Source organism: Miscanthus floridulus, chromosome 11 (genome assembly GCF_019320115.1).
Source record: "Miscanthus floridulus cultivar M001 chromosome 11, ASM1932011v1, whole genome shotgun sequence".
In the NCBI taxonomy this organism is placed as follows: Eukaryota; Viridiplantae; Streptophyta; class Magnoliopsida; order Poales; family Poaceae; genus Miscanthus; species Miscanthus floridulus.
The window spans coordinates 85404115-85425947 of NC_089590.1; positions in this window are offsets into that span (position 1 = coordinate 85404115).

The window sequence follows — 21833 nt, forward strand, 5'->3', positions numbered from 1 at the left end:
AAACGGAATGACTTATAAGGCAAAGAAGTTTACAGCGGTGGCACCTGTACGCGGTTAATGTAACACCCCAGGTGTCTGTCACCAGTTAAGCAATGGGTTGGAGCTCAAACATGACATGTTAAGTGGTGATGACGGTGTCAAGATCAATTCTACAAGAGCGAGCTCCAACTTAAACTTGGGCAACACACCTTTGCTTGCTTATTGGCCCTTTTCGGATATATACCTAAGTAAGGTTGAAGGTGCTTCTTTCATGTGCCTCACATCAATTTCCACCCACATGGATGATTGGAAAAGTTTCATAAAGTTTGGAATCAAGAAATCACATGAAATGACAAGTTATGTCCTCGCCTGAATTACTTTATTAGGTGAATAAGAACATGTAATGACAAACAAACATTGCAACCTTGCTCAAACAACTCTACTTACACTTGTGAATAAAAGTTATGAAGGGTTCATGTTGAACAAGTGGCCAGAAAATGCTCCAATAGATCAAAAATGGTAATTTAAGCTTTATCGTGATGCTACTTTGACTTAGTTTGAACTATGGCTTAGAGTGTTTGCATGGCAGTGGAACCTAAATAAAAGTTGAAGTTTGAGTGGAGTAGAACAAACTTTGTTTTTGGACCAAGAGCTAGATCATCTTGTAAGCAAGTCAAACCGAGGCTCCAACTTTGAATCTACTGCAGTTTTCAGAGTCCGAAAAATTGGCTAAGTCTGGGATACCTGAATTTCACGATTTCAGTTTTCATGTACCCCTCTTCGTAGCCGTGTATCTCTCCAACCAGGCTGAATCAGACTTTGACGCTTTAAGAAAAGTTGTAGATGTCGCGTAGCTCTACAATTTTGATTACTACGGATTTTGCCAAAACTAAGTGGTTTAGAAGTTACGGAGGTACGAAATATGGGTGTCAGTGGTATGTTTGAGGTAGAATTGGAATTTTGAAATTTCTGAACAGTGTCGTCACCTTGCTGGCTGTTCGCGCCGCATGGCTCGCCTGCGCTGCACTCGCTGCCACCTGCCGTGCCCTCGCTGCCACCTTGCCGTGCTTAAGTCCAGGACCAGCACCCTCCTCTCCATTCTCCCTCTCCCTTCCTCTGCATTTTTTTTCTCTTTCCCTTGCTGAGCCAGACACGGCGACCGTGGGCAGCCATTGCCACTGCCGCAAATGCACCGTAGCAACCACGCCGTCCTTCGGTTCCAAGACCTACAGCTGCTCCAACCTCGCCTGGGTAACTCCCTCGTTGTATAGTCCCCAAGCTCTAGCCGGCAGCCCCTCCTCTGTCGCAGTTCGCCGCCACGGCAGTTCATCCTCGCTGGTGCCGCGGCCAGGCTGCTGCTGGCTGCAGCCGGCCGATCAAGGGTCAGGCGTGGCCGGGGGCTAGCCACAGCCGGATCCCAGCGCCCCAGGTCCAACCCCGACGCCCCCCTTGCAAGCTGACCCGACGACGCTGCCCCTTCACGGCGTCCGGCGTCGTGAGGTTGAAGAAGACGGGGTGAATCGTAAATAGAAGCTCTTTCATGTGCTCACTTTGCATAAAAGCCAGACACATGTATTTACATATATGGGCTTTGTTGGTTTCTAAGATTTCCAGGGTTCCTAATGCAAAAGTATTTTCCTTTTTCGGATTAATCTTTTCTTTTGCAGATTTCTGTGCTTAACTTTGGAAAATCGTAATAATTAGTAGACAAATTGTAAAATAACAAATGTGGACTTTTTGAAATCCTTGTGAAATTCTCTATGCACTAGATCAATAAATGGCATGTTTTAGTTTAAATATTATGCTGTAAAAATAGATCTATGCAGCTAGGTTCTTGATACTTGCCATGTCTTGTCTTTTTCATAACTGCAGTTTTTATGCTCAAATAAATGTGACAATTTTGTGGAGTGCTCATAAGGTGATTGATGTTGTCTGGTAAAAATTTCAGGAGTTTAGGATTTATAGTTTAAGAGTTATAAAAATAACAAATGCCCTGTTTTGATTTGCTCCTATCCTGAACAGTTCTGCATGTTTGAATTAATTGGCTCAGTTAAGTTATGAATCATGGCTTGATGACAATACATGAGTTTTATTACTTTTCTTAAGATTTTCAAAAAGATAAATATCATAATTTTTGGTTAAGTAGATCTTGAGTTATAGTTGCTTGAATCTCAGTGGCTATTTCTGCCCAAACCCAGAGAGGGGTTTCCTTGTTCTTACTGTGAGGCCTTCTTAATAGTATAATTAGCTTGAGGTGTTTACAATAAAGTTGTGTAGAATTTGACAAGATTTCTAAAAAGTCTAGAACCACATTTATTGGACATATATAACTCCATTTATAGCTGTTTAAAGTGGCATGTCAGTTTCTGTCTATGTTTTGGACAGAGATGCAATTATTGGATTAATTGACCCTTCTAACTGTAGAATCATCTTAATATGAGAATAAGAAAGTTGTAGGTAACTTCCTAAGCTTTTCAAAAAGTTATGGTTCATGTTTGTTGGAGGTCTAGAACTCCAGTTATGCTTCTCTGAAGATGCTATCAGTTTTCTATACCACTGCTGTTGGGCTGGATTTGCAGTTTTGCTTGTGCAATTATTTTCGTGGTGTAAATGATGTTTGATATGGTTGTAGTGAATACAAAAGTTGTAGAAAATTTCATAATCTTGCTTGTGTTCATATTGTAATACCATAGGCCTGATAGTTTAGGAGTTACATGACTTTTAAGTCTTCTGTCAAGTTTTGATTTTATTCTGAGCAGATCTGAAAGATGCTAGTGTTTGATCTAGTTAGGATTTGAATGAGTTTTTGGTGATAATAACAAAGTTGTAGATAATTCATGTACCTAGATTCTGTTAAAATTTGGTGGTATTTGGCCAAGTAGTTTGTGAGTTATGCCTGTTTAAAGTTGGGTTACAGAATTGATTACTCTCTGTCTTGTTTAGACCAGTTTCTATAAATGGGTATATTTGACTTAGTTAACTTGAGAATCATGCTAAGATGATTAAATATGAATTGTCTAAAATTTCATAAGCTTTCCAGAATGTCTTCTTGCAAGTCATTTGGATTTGTGTAACTCCAGTTATAGCTAAATCTTGTAGCTGCTGTTTGCATGTCCAGAAATTGACAGATTCCAATTATAGTTGTTTGCTTGTATTTTGCTAAGTGTGGCTCATACCTTTGATGATGGTTGAGTTAGAGTACCTGAGATCTTAGGAAACTTGTGTCATGCTTGGTGTTGTCATCTTCTTTGCTATCGTGGCATGATAAATTGTGCGATATTTATAGTAAGCAATGTGAAGTGCATGTGCATGTTAATGTAACCTTGTGCTTGTCTTACTTACTGCATGCGATGCATTTCCTATTGCACTTCCATGTATTCATACACCTGCATCTTGCATCTCATTTAGGTACGCTAGATAAACCACGTGAAGGATGCGATGTTGGAGCCAAACCCGAAGACAGCGTTTGATGGATCTATCCCGAAGATGGAAGGACTAAGCAAGTGCTAGGACCTGAGATGTCACCAGGACGGTGCAAGCTAACTGAACTGACTTGTGTCGGATCCCAGGCAAGCTCCGAAGCATTTTAAGTCTCCCAGTATTTTACAAATGATTACTTAAGTACTTATGATTGATGCATTAGGTTATAAGAGTTGAATGGAACCACTTGATGCATATAAATTCCTTGTCCAGATATTACACCTTTAACCGGTATAGGTCCAGGATCGAATATATGCTTAGCCATGCTTAGACCGGTAGAAGTCGGGTGATATCCTATCACCTGCGAGATATAGGTGGATACCGGAGCACGGTTGGCTATATTTGCTATCGTGGAAAAGAACCATGGGGTAAAAGTAAATTGAGGCCGGGCGGAGTCTATGTGTAGGTTGACTCATGTGATTCCGTCCGTGTCGATTAAGGACCGTACCGTTGTTGGTGCTTTTGACAAGATTGAACGCATGCCTATCACTTAGCTGGCCGGATAACTCATTCCGACCGTGAAGCCGAGTAGCTCAACTTAGGCCGGGACCCGTTCTGTTGTGCGCTCCTTGCGGGGGGCGATCAGACTGAGCCCAAGGGCAGGCTAGGCCTAAACGTCCTAGCATCTGGTGTCCTAGATTGTGCGGTACAGTACGGACCCACGAAATGTGTACCTGAGTTGTACCAAAGGTGACCTAAGGTGACCGTTGATCTGGTCTGCCTGGGTTTGTGTTAGGAATAAATTCCCAGCTGGTTGAAATCGATTCGAATCGCCGTCTCTCTCGGATAGTGGGAAACTTGGCTAGTCCCAACATCGTAGTAATTGGATTATGGAATGTGATGGTTCGAATAAACATGGAATTACTATACCTGCTATGATTACTATTGTATGCTCTAAAAAGATATACCACATGTTTGGCACAGGATAGTTGCTAATCTAGAGATGGATAGTTATAATTAACTTGATGACATAATTATAATTGTATAATTAAGTTAATCGCTTTTTATGCAAAATGTTGTCAAGCTACCTCCACTTATAAAGCCTTGCATACTCCTTAGAGTCAATTTTATTTCTGGTTTATGACGGGTAAGTCTAGCTGAGTACATTCGAGTACTTAGGGTTTATCCCACCATGTTGCAGGTAAGGTTTTGGCCTGCTGAAGATGGTGGCTAACCATCGGTGGACTTGGTGACTCTATATTCACTTCTCATCTACATGCTTTTGTCTGAGGATGTCACTTATGCTAGCAATGTATTTGGAACTCATATTAATGAAATCCTTCGAAAGCAATGTTGTTTTCACTAATCGGTTTTGAAATCTAAACTTGTATTATTATTTATGAACCTATTTGTAATATTATTTCCGTTGCAACTCTGCGTATGTGATGTGTATTTGCTTAATCACGCGATCTTGGTTGTGATGTTGATTTACCGAGGTCCTGCGTGACACTCGGCGGACTACCGGGTTTATATAAGTGAGAGTATGCACGGGTCAACGTGTTAAGCGGGGACAGCCGTACTTGATCTTGTATAAATTGGGCGGTTCTGTCACAGCTGGTATCAGAGCGAGATTAAGCATAATACTGTCAGGTACATAGTTTTAAAAGCCAAGTTTTGGTTTAAAAAAAGAGTCTATTTTAACTAAAACTTTAGCTACAGGCAAATTTATCAAAACTTATTTGCAAAACTATGCTAGCGACATCCTCTTTTATGCCCAGTTAAGGACTATTAGGTGGCTATCTAAGTACTAACTGCGGGGGTTTACTTCTTGCAAATTTTATTTTCGTCGTCCATACGGCGTGCTGTTGTATGGATGCCGTTCACTTGAATGGTAATGTATGGATCAATTGCCTCTACGCCCAGGTAAGTGTGAGTTGTGAGAGCATGACCGTCCAACTATCGGTCTAGGGGAGAGTTAGCTATGGTTACTGGAATATTTACATGTTACACACATGTATATATGAAGGTACTTAATTGTGGGTATATTTATCGGGTAGCTATGGATATCAAAGTATATACATTTGGGGATATGTATATGGAGAGTATCTTAGTTTACTGCTTTCATTATGTGCTTATTTATCTCTTGTGGGGATGCGCTGCAATGAATTTGCCTGCAGGTACGCTAACCACGAATGCGTAGATTGAATATAGCTGACGACTAGCTATATATCGAGAGAGTACATGTTATGCCACCGACATAGAACGTGATTGTCGCCTTAGGCTGGCAATTTTGTGAGGACAAATAGGACGAGCATGCATCATGATTATGCTTGTGCATAAATATGCTTCCCTCACCTTGTTCTAATACTAAGTAACTTGTGACCAATGTGATGCTACTATCTTCCTTGTGTGAAGCTAGACAAAATGCCATGTTCCATGCCGCTTGAATAGCTGTGCTTGAAGATAGTGTGTGATTAGCTTCGCCTTATATGTTTGCTTCCAAAGGAAATAAATGATAACAATACTTTACCACCATGTTTTGCATGATATGTGTAGCAATGTTGTTGTAGGTGACTACTGTTAGGTGCGAGCTTTGTGCTTAGTAATAGTCGCTCAAGCTAATTAGATTGAGTATTTCGAAATGCTTGCTTAAGACCATGATGTAGGTGCGGATGCTCGTAATCTAGGTAGTGCCATAGCTGTCACTCCTTTTGTCCTCGAAAAGCATATGAGTGTTGAAGAGCGCTATCCTGGAACAACGTCCAAGTTTTGGTAATCTCATGGTTGTCGTTTTCAATTAAGTTCTCTCTTAGGAGCCTGAGCCTGTACATGTGGTTGCTAGCCATTGAACGTTGTGCTACGAAGACCTTTATCCATGCCTTTGCATGACCTTAGGCCCAAGCTTAGCTCCCTTCTTTGCTCGCATGTTTTGTGGTTGTCCCACTCTTGTGTGGAAGGACCTTGCTCCAAAATCCTTGTCGGACTTCATTGCTCCTTCTCCTACAGATGATCTGGTGCAATGCTAATCGCTGTCTACCTTGGCTTTGGAACCTTTTCCTCGCTAATCATGTCGTTGCTTTATCAACTGAATTCTTAGTCAGTGCAATGGCTCTGTCCCTTAAATCTCGTTTGTTTTGTCTCCAACCCTTTCAAGTCTCTAAATATTTATTAGTCTTGATCTCATGTTGCTACTCGACAAGACCAAATCTCATGTTAATCGTTATCTAGTAATCACTTGGGTGGACACAAGACGTATATGGAAATTCGGCAAGAAGTCCCCTGCTCAGTTGTCTTTGGAAATTAAGCTATGTTCTCTTCCGTTGTGTTTTGATCTTCGGATCCCCTGCTTGTTGACTCCTAACCTTGTAACTACCTTTGTTGCTATCCTTCCTTCGCATAGTGCTTGCTCCTATGTAACCCAATTTGTGCCATGTGAGATTTCTTGTGGGTTGTATGTTCAGTAATGGTGCCACGATTAGCGATCTACGGTGCCACGACGAAACCGAGAGCCTCCTGTGGGTGCACACACAAGGTTGTGCTACTCGGCACGCGCTGGTATTGAGGTTTCTAGTCATGATCCATTGCAGAACTGCACCGATGTGTTATTTTCACGTGAGCTCTTCCTTGGTTATCTCTCCGTAGCGTGGTAGAAGATCTGTACGTTGAATCAAATGCAATTAGACTCCCTTTTGAAGTCATCCAATGGTTAACTTTTGAAGAACAGGTCACTAACAGGAACATAAATAGACTGCAAGAGGTGGTAGACAAGTGACTCTACTCGACGTGACTGTCCCAGTAATGACGTCGGTCATCTAGTGAGCAACTTATGTCCTTTTCGTTGGATCAGAAAGGTGCACAACACTTAAGGTTGAACAAGTTATTAGTCGGATGATAAAGGGACCAAGATATTATGTGCTGTAATAGGTCACCTGGTATATATGAGTTCCTGTCCAAGTTCTCAATCTTTAGGTGCATAAGGATCACGTAGACGAACCGACCTTCTTTGGTGTGACCCCTTTCTGCTGACTTCAAGGGCAACCATCTGTATGCTTCGACCACAATTTTGTTATCAAGAGTGAAGATTTGGAACCTTTTTAGTGTTGAGAGACAACTGATTAGTTACCAGTAGGAAAGTTAGTCTCTAGTCAGGTAACGACTAGTTGGTAACTATGAAGACCAGATCTCATAGAACGATGTTGATCAAGGAAACAACAAACCTAGCCCTGCAATGCAAGTGCTACTTCTTCTCCAAATGTGCTATCAAGTCAATTCCATCTTGAACAATCACGTATATAGTTCAAGATGTTGTATCAGCTAAGTAAAGAACTAGAGAAAGCATATCCCTAGTTTCGATCAGCATCATTGTGCCCCTAGGTACCACAAATGGATTTGTTCAAGGCTCTATTGGACGAGGTGCCAGAGAATATTCAGAAACGGTTCCTTATCTATATAGGGATGCCCTCCATGTGGAGTAATGCTTTGTGCCCTGTGAAAATAGCCCACAAGTCCAATGTTTGTGCATCGTCGAGTTAGTGTCTAAATCAACGGTTGAGGTTGTTTCCTAAGAGGCATGTAAGGAAAACCCTAGCCTCCATCCTCAGCAAGAAAGCTACCGCGGTTATAAAAGGAAGGACGAGAAATCTGTCCAGATTTGGTGGCACTAAACTGGTTATCTTCAAGCCAGGCAATTAGTGACTCAAACTAAGTTGGATTGACCCCAAACTTGGTGATCTCATTCCTTGCTTAGGACCCTTCAATGTCTTAAGTTGGTTTGAGTATTGATTGAGTAAAACATCGGATTTGAGAGATATCTTATCGGCTCGGTTTGCTGTCATTTCAGAACAGAGCAGTTTTGGTAGATGAATGGTTTGGATGGTCAAACGGTGTCTGGTTGAGTTGAATTATGGTGAGTAGTTAGAAGACCCATGGATCTACATGCCCACCAAAATTTGTGCACATTGGAGCATTAGTTTGTGAAGTATGAATAGAAAACAAAAGGGTACAAAATCTACAATTTCGCTGTGACTGCGATCATCATTTGCATTAGACGGTTGTGTTTGTTATTCATGCCAAGAAATTACAACTTGTAGGTGTATTGTTGTTAGACAACCCTCCATACCCTTGAGAACACTAATTGCACCCCTATGTGCCTTACTTTTGCCCTCTTAGGTCAGCAATGCGTGAGCAGTCAAGGTGTTCTAGAAGTCAAATTGTGCCCTTATGAGTCAAAAGTAATTGGAAAGGTGTCAAACCATAGATTTTTGGATTATGGTTTTCGAGATATTGATTGGCCTAAGAATGGAAGCCTCGACGTCAAATATAGTTTAAGAAGGCTAGTTTTGCTACGATGCAAGTCAACCCAACTTGCTGTGTAACTACACCACGAAGGCAAATTGTACTCAACCTGCTTGGTAGTGAACTAGTCCCTAGTTTTGTGATTACTTGCAACTTGTGCTGTCCTCCAAGCCTCTCTAACATCCTTCTACGTCAATGGTTCTCCAATGCTGACATGCCTTTGGTACCTTATATGTGTTTTTATCCAAGAGGTTGCCTTAGATTCAACCTAGATCACTGTTGCAACTTGGATCCAAAGGCTCCCTAAGGAATGATCATCGAGAACGTTGAGCCGACGGAGTCAGCTACTACGTTTACCACTCACTCAGCAGACTCAGACCATACAATATTGTTATCAGAGAAAGAGCACTGCACATAGGAACATTATGTAGCTTTCCATCAGTTGACATCTGAGTGATTGCACCGCTACAACCAGTTTGGATATTGGTTAACTAGCTTCTCATACCCTCAAAGGATGTTTACCCTATCTATGATCACATCCTTTACGAAAAGTTGTGCTCAAGCCACTTTTGTAGAGAACTGCTTTTCAAACCTTGGGAACAAATATAGCACCATTGCAAGGAACATTTGTCAACCGACTGTGGTCTAGTGCAAAGTCCATAAGGTCTATGCTATATCCACTAGGAAAGTAGATGTTACAAGTAGTTAGTCTACACTTGAATCACTCTTCGTACATCAAGGACAAAGTACGCAGGACAGTGCTATCTTAGATTTCTTCCAATGTAACAATGCTTTATGGACGCCAATGAAGGAGATTCTTTAAACAACAGCTTACGACGAAGAGCAAGTATCAGAAAGTGTCGTGACCAAATTAGCCTCTCTGATACTCTGAAGTTAAGTAGCCTAATGCTATCACTGATGTTGGAAACTGGTTGACATGTTTCTCTTCCCTTAAAAGTCTATTGCACCGAATCTCGGGACGTGATTCCTTTAAGGGGGGAGGGCTATAACACCCCAGGTGTTTGTCACCAGTTAAGCAATGGGTTGGAGCTCAAACATGACATGTTAAGTGGTGATGACGGTGTCAAGATCAATTCTACAAGAGCGAGCTCCAACTTAAACTTGGGCAACACACCTTTGCTTGCTTATTGGCCCTTTTCGGATATATACCTAAGTAAGGTTGAAGGTGCTTCTTTCATGTGCCTCACATCAATTTCCACCCACATGGATGATTGGAAAAGTTTCATAAAGTTTGGAATCAAGAAATCACATGAAATGACAAGTTATGTCCTCGCCTGAATTACTTTATTAGGTGAATAAGAACATGTAATAACAAACAAACATTGCAACCTTGCTCAAACAACTCTACTTACACTTGTGAATAAAAGTTATGAAGGGTTCATGTTGAACAAGTGGCCAGAAAATGCTCCAATAGATCAAAAATGGTAATTTAAGCTTTATCGTGATGCTACTTTGACTTAGTTTGAACTATGGCTTAGAGTGTTTGCATGGCAGTGGAACCTAAATAAAAGTTGAAGTTTGAGTGGAGTAGAACAAACTTTGTTTTTGGACCAAGAGCTAGATCATCTTGTAAGCAAGTCAAACCGAGGCTCCAACTTTGAATCTACTGCAGTTTTCAGAGTCCGAAAAATTGGCTAAGTCTGGGATACCTGAATTTCACGATTTCAGTTTTTATGTACCCCTCTTCGTAGCCGTGTATCTCTCCAACCAGGCTGAATCAGACTTTGACGCTTTAAGAAAAGTTGTAGATGTCGCGTAGCTCTACAATTTTGATTACTACGGATTTTGCCAAAACTAAGTGGTTTAGAAGTTACGGAGGTACGAAATATGGGTGTCAGTGGTATGTTTGAGGTAGAATTGGAATTTTGAAATTTCTGAACAGTGTCGTCACCTTGCTGGCTGTTCGCGCCGCATGGCTCGCCTGCGCTGCACTCGCTGCCACCTGCCGTGCCCTCGCTGCCACCTTGCCGTGCTTAAGTCCAGGACCAGCACCCTCCTCTCCATTCTCCCTCTCCCTTCCTCTGCATTTTTTTTCTCTTTCCCTTGCTGAGCCAGACACGGCGACCGTGGGCAGCCATTGCCACTACCGCAAATGCACCGTAGCAACCACGCCGTCCTTCGGTTCCAAGACCTACAGCTGCTCCAACCTCGCCTGGGTAACTCCCTCGTTGTATAGTCCCCAAGCTCTAGCCGGCAGCCCCTCCTCTGTCGCAGTTCGCCGCCACGGCAGTTCGTCCTCGCTGGTGCCGCGGCCAGGCTGCTGCTGGCTGCAGCCGGCCGATCAAGGGTCAGGCGTGGCCGGGGGCTGGCCACAGCCGGATCCTAGCGCCCCAGGTCCAACCCCGACGCCCCCCTTGCAAGCTGACCCGACGACGCTGCCCCTTCACGGCGTCCGGCGTCGTGAGGTTGAAGAAGACGGGGTGAATCGTAAATAGAAGCTCTTTCATGTGCTCACTTTGCATAAAAGCCAGACACATGTATTTACATATATGGGCTTTGTTGGTTTCTAAGATTTCCAGGGTTCCTAATGCAAAAGTATTTTCCTTTTTCGGATTAATCTTTTCTTTTGCAGATTTCTGTGCTTAACTTTGGAAAATTGTAATAATTAGTAGACAAATTGTAAAATAACAAATGTGGACTTTTTGAAATCCTTGTGAAATTCTCTATGCACTAGATCTATAATATGGCATGTTTTAGTTTAAATATTATGCTGTAAAAATAGATCTATGCAGCTAGGTTCTTGATACTTGCCATGTCTTGTCTTTTTCATAACTGCAGTTTTTATGCTCAAATAAATGTGACAATTTTGTGGAGTGCTCATAAGGTGATTGATGTTGTCTGGTAAAAATTTCAGGAGTTTAGGATTTATAGTTTAAGAGTTATAAAAATAACAAATGCCCTGTTTTGATTTGCTCCTATCCTGAACAGTTCTGCATGTTTGAATTAATTGGCTCAGTTAAGTTATGAATCATGGCTTGATGACAATACATGAGTTTTATTACTTTTCTTAAGATTTTCAAAAAGATAAATATCATAATTTTTGGTTAAGTAGATCTTGAGTTATAGTTGCTTGAATCTCAGTGGCTATTTCTGCCCAAACCCAGAGAGGGGTTTCCTTGTTTTTACTGTGAGGCCTTCTTAATAGTATAATTAGCTTGAGGTGTTTACAATAAAGTTGTGTAGAATTTGACAAGATTTCTAAAAAGTCTAGAACCACATTTATTGGACATATATAACTCCATTTATAGCTGTTTAAAGTGGCATGTCAGTTTCTGTCTATGTTTTGGATAGAGATGCAATTATTGGATTAATTGACCCTTCTAACTGTAGAATCATCTTAATTTGAGAATAATAAAGTTGTAGGTAACTTCCTAAGCTTTTCAAAAAGTTATGGTTCATGTTTGTTGGAGGTCTAGAACTCCAGTTATGCTTCTCTGAAGATGCTATCAGTTTTCTATACCACTGCTGTTGGGTTGGATTTGTAGTTTTGCTTGTGCAATTATTTTCGTGGTGTAAATGATGTTTGATATGGTTGTAGTGAATACAAAAGTTGTAGAAAATTTCATAATATTGCTTGTGTTCATATTGTAAGACCATAGGCCTGATAGTTTAGGAGTTACATGACTTTTAAGTCTTCTGTCAAGTTTTGATTTTATTCTGAGCAGATCTGAAAGATGCTAGTGTTTGATCTAGTTAGGATTTGAATGAGTTTTTGGTGATAATAACAAAGTTGTAGATAATTCATGTATCTAGATTCTGTTAAAATTTGGTGGTATTTGGCCAAGTAGTTTGTGAGTTATGCCTGTTTAAATTTGGGTTACAGAATTGATTACTCTCTGTCTTGTTTAGACCAGTTTCTGTAAATGGGTATATTTGACTTAGTTAACTTGAGAATTATGCTAAGATGATTAAATATGAATTGTCTAAAATTTCATAAGCTTTCCAGAATGTCTTCTTGCAAGTCATTTGGGTCTGTGTAACTCCAGTTATAGCTAAATCTTGTAGCTGCTGTTTGCATGTCCAGAAATTGACAGATTCCAATTATAGTTGTTTGCTTGTATTTTGCTAAGTGTGGCTCATACCTTTGATGATGGTTGAGTTAGAGTACCTGAGATCTTAGGAAACTTGTGTCATGCTTGGTGTTGTCATCTTCTTTGCTATCGTGGCATGATAAATTATGCGATATTTATAGTAAGCAATGTGAAGTGCATGTGCATGTTAATGTAACCTTGTGCTTGTCTTACTTACTGCATGCGATGCATTTCCTATTGCACTTCCATGTATTCATACACCTGCATCTTGCATCTCATTTAGGTACGCTAGATAAACCACGTGAAGGATGCGATGTTGGAGCCAAACCCGAAGACAGCGTTTGATGGATCTATCCCGAAGATGGAAGGACTAAGCAAGTGCTAGGACCTGAGATGTCACCAGGACGGTGCAAGCTAACTGAACTGACTTGTGTTGGATCCCAGGCAAGCCCCGGAGCATTTTAAGTCTCCCAGTATTTTACAAATGATTACTTAAGTACTTATGATTGATGCATTAAGTTATAAGAGTTGAATGGAACCACTTGATGCATATAAATTCCTTGTCCAGATATTACACCTTTAACCGGTATAGGTCCAGGATCGAATATATGCTTAGCCATGCTTAGACCGATAGAAGTCGGATGATATCCTGTCACCTGCGAGATATAGGTGGATACCGGAGCACGGTTGGCTATATTTGCTATCGTGGAAAAGAACCATGGGGTAAAAGTAAATTGAGGCCGGGCGGAGTCTATGTGTAGGTTGACTCATGTGATTCCATCTGTGTCGATTAAGGACCGTACCGTTCTTGGTGCTTCTGACAAGATTGAACGCATGCCTATCACTTAGCTGGCCGGATAACTCGTTCCGACCACGAAGTCGAGTAGCTCAACTTAGGCCGGGACCCGTTCTGTTGTGCGCTCCTTGCGGGGGGCGATCAGACTGAGCCCAAGGGCAGGCTAGGCCTGAACGTCCTGGCATCTGGTGTCCCAGATTGTGCGGCGCAGTACGGATCCACGAAATGTGTACCTGAGTTGTACCAAAGGTGACCTAAGGTGACCGTTGATCTGGTCTGCCTGGGTTTGTGTTAGGAATAAATTCCCAGCTGGTTGAAATCGATTTGAATCGCCGTCTCTCCCGGATAGTGAGAAACTTGGCTAGTCCCAACATCGTAGTAATTGGATTATGGAATGTGATGGTTCGAATAAACATGGAATTACTATACCTGCTATGATTACTATTGTATGCTCTAAAAAGATATACCACATGTTTGGCACAGGATAGTTGCTAATCTAGAGATGGATAGTTATAATTAACTTGACGACATAATTATAATTGTATAATTAAGTTAATCGCTTTTTATGCAAAATGTTGTCAAGCTACCTCCACTTATAAAGCCTTACATACTCCTTGGAGTCAATTTTATTTCTGGTTTATGACGGGTAAGTCTAGCTGAGTACATTCGAGTACTCAGGGTTTATCCCACCATGTTGCAGGTAAGGTTTTGGCCTGCTGAAGATGGTGGCTAACCACCGGTGGGCTCGGTGACTCTATATTCACTTCTCATCTACATGCTTTTGTCTGAGGATGTCACTTATGCTAGCAATGTATTTGGAACTCATATTAATGAAATCCTTCGAAAGCAATGTTGTTTTCACTAATCGGTTTTGAAATCCAAACTTGTATTATTATTTATGAACCTATTTGTAATATTATTTCCGCTGCAACTCTGCGTATGTGATGTGTATTTGCTTAATCACGCGATCTTGGTTGTGATGTTGATTTACCGAGGTCCTGCGTGACACTCGGCGGACTACCGGGTTTATATAAGTGAGAGTATGCACGGGTCAACGTGTTAAGCGAGGACAGCCGTACTTGATCTTGTATAAATTGGGCGGTTCTGTCACAGTTAATTTTTTTAATGGCTTATGTGTAATTACAAATTTTTTTAATGGCACACACGTAAAAGCCTCTTTTTGTTTGTCTAGACGTGCCCTTGTATGGACTAGCCTAGTTAGGATAGGCAAGGGTAGGCTCAGTGGCTGCAACACCCTCTTGTTTGGTTGTTTTTCTTAACTGAGTCTGGTCCAAATCGAATTGTGTTTGTTTGCTTGGATGGCTCGCTAGTGATCCCAACTACCTCCCAACCACAGGTTTGGGAAGGTGTTTGTTTGTCTGCACATCTTGGGCAGACCAACAAACAAACACAGTATAGCACAAATGAAGCCATACAACAGTCTATGCAATAGCAATTGTTTGGACCAATTTAACTCATATTACAACATGATAAAACACAATTTAGTCTAACTAAATAAACCAATAACCAAGATGTTCATTACTAACAGCTTTTGCAATTATTCAGCTTCATCCACATGACAAAAACCAAAGCACACGGAAAGATAATGACAATATTTTTGTAGTTCATAGCCGAACTTGGTGCTGCAGATTCTACCACAGAAATAGAGGTAGAAGGTTTGTTAGAAGGAATTGAGTTGACTGTTGAGTTGAAATTAGCAATGGCTTGCTCATAGGACTTGTACTTCTTATACACAACCTCTCGATACCCCAGCACTTGCTTACTGCACTGAGCCCAGCTAGGGTATACACCAGATTTGTACCTCTTGAAAACAACATACCAGTCACACATTTCTCTGCATAGAATAAGCACCAAAGCCTTAGTCCAAAAAGTTTTAGGTGCCACCCATCAGTTTGTTTAATGAGACTGTCTACATCAGTTGAAGTGGTAAACAAACTCAAGAAACAAACAGTTGGATTACACATGGCAAGGTAATAATAGACATCACAGGAAGGTTATAGTTGAAATGCCTCAGCTTTTCATGTACTGCATCATAGGCAAAATAAAAAAATGTGGCCTCAGACTAGATGATCATGTGTAATAGCTTCTCAATAATGTCATGTGTGGCACTGCGTTAGTAGCCTGGCCAAATCAAGCTATGTTATAGATCATGTGACATTTAGCCACCAACTATTTGCACCTTGATCAGGTACCAAGAGTTATCTACCTCATTATTCATTACATGCCATCTATAGTTATCCACCTCCTCAATCATACATCAGCCACAAACTAAAAGAATGTGTCAGCCCCTTCAGTAGAGCACAGGGTCACACCTCACCCAAAAACATACAAAAGTCAGTCAAGGAGAGTGGTGGAGGGTGAAGGGACTACATATAATCCTCAACTGCTTCCCTCTAGACTAGGGCAAGGAAGGCCCTAGGGGAATTACATGTAGTAGTTCTTGGCAAGGAAAGTCCTAAGCCAAAGAACCATGTGGTGTTGTCCAGCAGATGGGAGAAAGCAACAATTAGAGCCTCCTCAATGAAGCCAGGCATATCCATCATGACATGGTACAGATCTATATCTCTCTAAGTGCATTGGCTATATTGTTGACTGCATCAGTCATTGTTAACTGTTATATAGGATTCAAAAATGATTCTTCAAAGTCCTAAAAGCCCTCTCAATGCTCACTCTAAGAGAGCTGTGTCTCAGATTGTATAGCTCTCTGGCATTGGTAGGATAATGCCTAGGACTATACTCAGATAGATGGTACCTGACACCCCTGTAAAGAGGCAGGAAACCAGTTTTACAGGCATACCCAACATCCACAACATAGAATTTTCCTACAAGGCAGTGTTGTATTGTTTTACAATAGTGTTCGAAATGGTTTAAGAAATAGTAACCAGCTATGGTAGACAATGTTACCTTCAGGAACACTTAGACCCCCATCTCTCTCTAAAGCATCAGCTAGAACAAGTGCATCATGAGCAGAACCTTCCTACCCAGCCAGTACATATGTGAACTTGAGATCAAAATCAACAGCTGCCATCACATTCTGTGTGTAGCTTTGTTTCCTACCCCTAAATGGCCCCTACATGCGCCTGAACACCCTAGCCAACACATGGGTGCCATCAATTGCCCCTATACATTCCTATGAGTAATGAAGAAACATAAGTAATCTTATGTGAACAACACTCTACATATAAAATAATGAACCAAGGCATCCAACAAATACCTTGAAAAAGGGTTCCACCTATGACTTCCCAGGATCTTAGGATGTGTTGCACTAGAAGGTGGTTTGATCAGGTCAGCCCTCAGTTCCCCAACAACAAAAAGAACCTGGTGAAAGTGTATGTTAACTGTCTCTATAGATCTCCTAAAGCTCTGGTGCACAACTCTAAACCTTTGATTATGTCCAACCACATGAAGGAACATGGCAACTTGTTCCTCCATAGAAACATTAATGGAGTCCAGAACCAAGCCACTCTGCCTAAACAAATTGCAGGGTGAAAAAATGGTGCTCCGCTCATCCTAAGCATGGCTATGCACTCAGCATCAGTTGAGTTGTAAATGAGAGAAATGTTCTTCTCCCTATGTTCATCGGCTTCTAACCTAGGGCCATAACAAATGGGCTCATCATCCTCTCTATGCCTTTTCAGTTTGGATGAAACCAGGGTAACCATGACAACTATCATGTGAAAGCTCTAGTTTGGTTTTGGTGAATTGATAAAACCCTAAGTGCTAACCTAGTTTACCAAAGTGAGTATGAGATAGGTAGCACATTTCAAGTGGTGAAGCAAATGAAGATCATGACATGATGATGGTGATATCATGGTGATGATCAAGTGCTTGGGCTTGGAAAAGGAGAAAGAGAAACAAAAGGCTCAAGGCAAAGGTATAAATGGTAGGAGCTATTTTGTTTCGGTGATTAAGACACTTAGCGAGTGTGATCACATTTAGGTTTGATAGCCGTACTATTAAGAGGAGTGAAACTTGTATCGAAATACGATTATCAAAGTGCCACTAGATGCTCTAACTCATTGCATTTGCATTTAGAATCTAGTGGAGTGCTAACACTATTGAAAATGTTTGTGAAAATATGCTAACACATGCGCACAAGGTGATACACTTGGTGGTTGGCACATTTGAGCAAGGGTAAGAAACATCACCGCGGAGTGTCACCAGCGCCCTATACAGAAAAGACATGATTTCACAGAGTGCACCGGACGCTAGTCTCAACTGGACTGAAGCGTCCCATCAGTGGAAACAGTGAAGATGCTAGCGTCGGTCTTTGACTGGACGTTGGCGGGATGCGTCCGGTCCTGCTGACGTGGCAGCGCACAGAGGAGACAGTGAGTGATCGGACGATGGGTGAGTCTGGTCGGGCAGGACCGGACGCGTCCAGTCGTAGCTGGAACCTTACTGGAAGTGACCAGACGCTGGGGTCCTGTGTCCGGTCGTGGCACTGTGCTGCGTCTAGTCATCTCTTGAACATTGGGATCAGGCGCTCAGTATTTGAAGAGAGAAATAACGTGGCAACCATCCGTTGATCGGATGCTGACAGGGTGCGTCCGGTCAATCTGACCAGAGCATTCGGTCACTTCGAGTTGTGCCCAGTGAAGGGGTACAATAGCTCTATTTTGTGAGGGCTTCTATTTAAGCCTCATGGCCAGCTCAAGCTCATTCTCTTGGCCATTTGCATTGACATAGCAACCTTGTGAGCTTAGCCAAACCTTTCCCACTCATCTCCATCGTAGATTCAACATCTTTGTGAGATTGGGAGTGAATCCAAGTGCATTGCTTGAGTGTTTGCACCTAGAGGAACTTGATGTTCGTGTTTCGCTGTGGGATTCGCTTGTTACTCTTGGTGGTTGTCGTCACCTAGACGGCTTGGAGCAGTGAGGATCGTTGAGCGGAGGTTGGTGATTGTCTTCGGCTCCGATCGTGGTGATTGTGAGGGGTTCTTGGCCTTTTCTCGGCGGAGAGCCAAAAGGTACTATAGTGAATTGCTCATGGCTTATGTGATCCTCATCTTGTGTTGATTGTGTGGCACCCTATTGAGGGTTTGACGTGTGATGCCAATTAGCGCGTGAACCTCCAAGTGAATGAATCACCACAACGAGGAGTAGCTTGCCGGCAAGCAAGTGAACCTCGGTAAAAAATCATTGTGTTCATCATTTGATTTCGAGGTGATTGGTCTTCATTGGTATTCATTCTTATGATTGATTAGTTCACTCCTCGACACGGCGGTATAAACAACTTGCTCACTCTCTTTACTTTACCGCAAACTAGTTGTCAAGCTCTTTAGTATAGCTAGTTGTGAGAGCTTATTAGTTTGGTTAGTGTGACTCTTTAGTTAGCCTTTGAGAGTACACTAACTTAGTGTAGTGACATAGCCATTGTATGGATAGAGACTATATAAATTAAAATTGTGGTAGGTGTCTTACATTTTTAGTAGGCTAGCGCATCACTCGCTTCGCCTCATATTTGTTTAACCGATTTGCTAAGTGTTGTTGTAGAAATTTTATAGGCTATTCACCCCACCTCTAGCCATTAGGACCTTTCACCATGGCAAAAGCTTGTTTAGCCATGGTAGATCTTTGCTGGTCGAAGTCATCTACATGCAAGAATGATAATTTTCTTTCAGTTTTAGGCTTGCCTTGCTGGCCTCTAAATGGTAACATTTTAGACATACAATACAAGTGGTGGACTAGGTTTCATCACCTCGGCTGCATGTGCAAAGCACAGCCACCCATAGGTTCCACCTTAACATCATAGACCATTAAAAACCCACATAATCCGTGCTAAAGTAAATCCCAATCTCAAATCATGTTCAACAGTTAACCGTAGCACAAATGTGTCATTGCAATCTGGCAAGAACATGAAGACATCATCGATTAGGACCAAGAACAAATAGATCTGAAGCATCACATCGTTGTCTTGTGAAGCCAAACATTTCAATATTTCACCTTGCTTTGAGGACAGAGAGGAGGAAGAAGCCGGTGGCTTGGGGAGAAGGAAGCAGATCCGAGGAGGGAGGACCCACTGAAAGTGCATCTAGCCCGTTAGTGGGTTTTGAATGATTGAATGACAACATGATTAAAGGTCTAACTCATTTGCTAAGTGTGGACAAGTAATAAGTTATCTCATAGAGATTTAATGCAAGCCAAAATGATGTATTGTTGGAAACAATCTAGTTCAAACAAATGACAACAATGCAAATATAATTCATGCAAGGCTTATTTGTTGTGGGATTTCGATGATTCATATGAAAGCAAGCATGTTGAAAAATAATTAATGAGACACAAGAGATTGCATATGGATTGGTCTCACCGATCGAAGCTTGCCAAGATGAAAGACAAGTATACAAATGAACTTAATGAATGATTTAACACCAAGTGTGACTAGATGGCTTGAGATGGTAAAGATAGTAAGAAAAGACTTCGAGGTACTAAGCAAGGGTGAAGGGCAAGTGACGGCTTGGTGACCGAGGAACCTAGTTAGGGTGAAGAAGGAAGTACTTGCATTTAGTAAAGTCACCAATCAAATCATGTTGGTCATATTGAAGTGAAGAATCAAACCTAGATGACTTTATAAAGTCAAATCATGTTGAATGGAATCAAGTCAAATGCTCAAGATGGCAATGCGCAAGGATTAAATCAAAATCAACTTGTTGACACCCTCACTTGATGAAGATTGAAGGCTATGGCATTTTGGTTCAAGAAACTCAACTCAAGTGCTTCAAACTCCATTTTCATTGGATCTTGAATTAATAGGTATGTCGTACTATTAAGAGGGACGTATCATGTTGATTGATAACATTCATAAGTGCTCAATCCAACCCATGTGAGGTTTGAGTGGTTGAGAGACAAAAGAGCTAACTTATTTCCTGCTGGTCTGGCAATATTGATACCGGACATGTTAGGCATTTGCCTAATCGCAGCAATTTCTTCGTTGTCTCGGCTTGGCTCGTCAGGAGTTCCGACGTGAGTCGGGAGTTTTGGGGGTCAGGAGTTCTAGCGATCGTCGGGAGTTTCGACGTCTCGCGCGTCACTGACAAAGTGACCATTGGGGCTGTACAGCCACCGGATGTGTTCGGTATTGCCCAACGGTCACATAACGGCTAGTTTTTCAAATGGGCTATAAATACTACTTAGCCTCCACCTTTGAAAGATGTTGATTCTGCTGACTCTCTCATACGTTTTTAGCCTTGAGAACACTCTCCAACCCTCTCTTAGTGAGTGATTGATTCAATCTTACAAAACCCATGTTGTGGGTTAAGAGAGATTCAAATTTAAGAGCAAGCCACCCTTGAGCACTTGTGCATATTGTTGATCTCCTGATTTGCATTTGTTACTCTTGACTCTTCGGTCCTAGATGGCTAGGCGTCGCCGAAGAGCACCCAAGAGCTTGTGGTGTGCCTCAGAAAGTTTGTAACGGTTCGATTCCACCACCGCAAGGGAAGGAATCAACTAGTGGAAGAAGAAAAATGAGTTGGAAAAGACTCTGCCATTCGTGATTCAATTCCACTAGTGGTTCGATTCCACCACCGCAAGGGAAGGAATCAACTAGTGGAAGGCCGAACTTCGGTAAAACATATCGTGTGTCTCGATCTCTTTCTTTATATTTGTCATTCGTGATCTTGTGTGTTGCTTGAGATTGTATACAGGTTATCTAAAGGTATCAGCAACTAAGTGAAAAGAAGAGATCGAAAGGGAATAAGAGGGGAGCTAACTTGCACAGCCCGTGTATATCGGACGCGTTCGAAATTGATACCAGACACTCCGATATTTCCTACCTATGCTGAAATTATTCATTCTCTGTTCTAACTCTGTGGTTGCAGGGTTGTATCTCGTATACATATTCAATATACTTTGTTTACCCTGTTGGCTTACTCGTGAGGGGTTTATTTATCTGATTAGGAAGTGGGAAACTCCAACTCTAATCGTTTCCGTATTTTGAAGGGTTAAATTTTTAGAAACGTCTATTCACCCCCCCTCTAGGCGACATTCTCGGTCCTTTCACCCACGTCCAGGCAAACAAACATGGCAACCAGCACCGCCGGTCGTCCCGAGGAAGAAGATGACGGTGACGGGACCCACACCCTTGCATCGGCGAGACGAAGGAGGAGCGGCAGACATGAGCCGCGCTAGGCCCGCCTATGACCCCACCGCCACCATACACCGCCGGAGGAGGAAGAAGGATGCAAGTGAACCGAGAAGAGTGGAGAGCGAGAGGGATTAGAGAGCGGAGTGGAGGAGGGGGACTAAGGAGAGTGGCGCCTCGGCTTG